This window comes from Phocoena phocoena, chromosome 1, assembly GCF_963924675.1.
Source record: "Phocoena phocoena chromosome 1, mPhoPho1.1, whole genome shotgun sequence".
Classification (NCBI taxonomy): Eukaryota; Metazoa; Chordata; class Mammalia; order Artiodactyla; family Phocoenidae; genus Phocoena; species Phocoena phocoena.
Window position 1 is genome coordinate 57416819 of NC_089219.1, and position 1362 is coordinate 57418180.

Here is a 1362-nt window from a genome sequence, read left to right on the forward strand (position 1 = left end):
TATTCCTTTTTAGATTCTTTTCCATTATAGGTTATTGCAAGATATTGAGTATAGTTCCCTATGTTATACAGTGGGTCCTTGTTGGTTATCTATTATGTATATAGTAGTGTGTATATGTTAATCACAAAGCCCTAATTTATCCCTCCCCCCCCACCAGCTTTCCCATTTGGTAACCGTAAGTTTGTTTTCTATCAGACTAGACACATTTCAATTGTGAAAGAGGCACATGTAGTAGTGACTACTGTATTAGAGCAGTTTTAGATTCTAGAACATACCTAGTTCTTTCCCTTTTATAAAAAAAATCACAAATCAGCTCTTTTATTTGTCACCATTAAAAGTCTGAATTTTAAACAGATTCTTGGACTGGTGACTCATATCCATCAGCTCATTCGACCTTAACACCTGTCTCATCTCCAGTAGATTTTCCAAGAACTATCACCTTCACCATGAAGCTCCAGAGTTTTCCCAATTCAAATTTGGGCTTCTTCAGCATTTTTACTTTTCTAACAAAGAATCATGGAGCAGATAAATATATTGGCAAGCTTTTCCTATGCCTTTTCCAGTGCTGTCTAGAATCAATTTATTGACTACCTCTTTCAAGTCATTTATTTGTCTGCTCCTCTTGGGTCATGATTTCCATCATCTTCTTCCAGATTAGGAGGAACTGTCGGTGCTGGGCATAAGAGGTCTTCTGAATCTGATTGCTGCATTTTTTAGTAAAATGCACACAGAATAGATGAAGCAAATAACCATGGGTAGTCTTCATATCAACATGAACTTCAACCATGTTCTGCCATTTTTTGACCATGGAGCACATTTTGTCACAGGTAAGACCCATGCAATGGAAATTAGTTAGGCAGTTTTTGCCCTGAACATCCTCAATAATTAGCTTGAATTTTTTAAATGCAACTTCATCACTCTGCAGATCAGCAAGGCTCACTTCAAAAACATGACCCTTGAGGTCATCAGACGCAATTTTGGTTGCTTGAGTTCTCGTGATTAGTGTTTTCCCAATATTTCTTATATTGAACATAGCTGGTGCTTTCACATCATACCAATCTTTCTTAGAAAATGGGTCAACCACTTTCTTCTTGCCCCCTTTGGCCACCTTGTGTAACGTGCTTGTTCTGGCCGACTGCCATAGTACTGCTCAGTGTTCTCTCCCTTCTGATGGCCTCTACACCTGGAGGGTCCTCTGCTTGGATTACTCTTCCTCTAGCTCTTTTAAAAATATATACTTTTGGATAAATCATTGATAAAAGATTATTCACACATATAATGTGCAAAGAATATGTAAATATTCACATATATATAATGTATATTCATAGTATAGAAATTAACATAATGCAAGTTTATTTCTTG

The 1362-nt window shown here is 36.7% G+C and overlaps 1 pseudogene; it reads right to left on the bottom strand.

Moving 5' to 3' along the window:
• Window positions 1-346: 346 nt before the first annotated feature.
• Window positions 347-1142, bottom strand: LOC136128313 (small ribosomal subunit protein eS1-like; annotated as a pseudogene).
• Window positions 1143-1362: the final 220 nt, after the last annotated feature.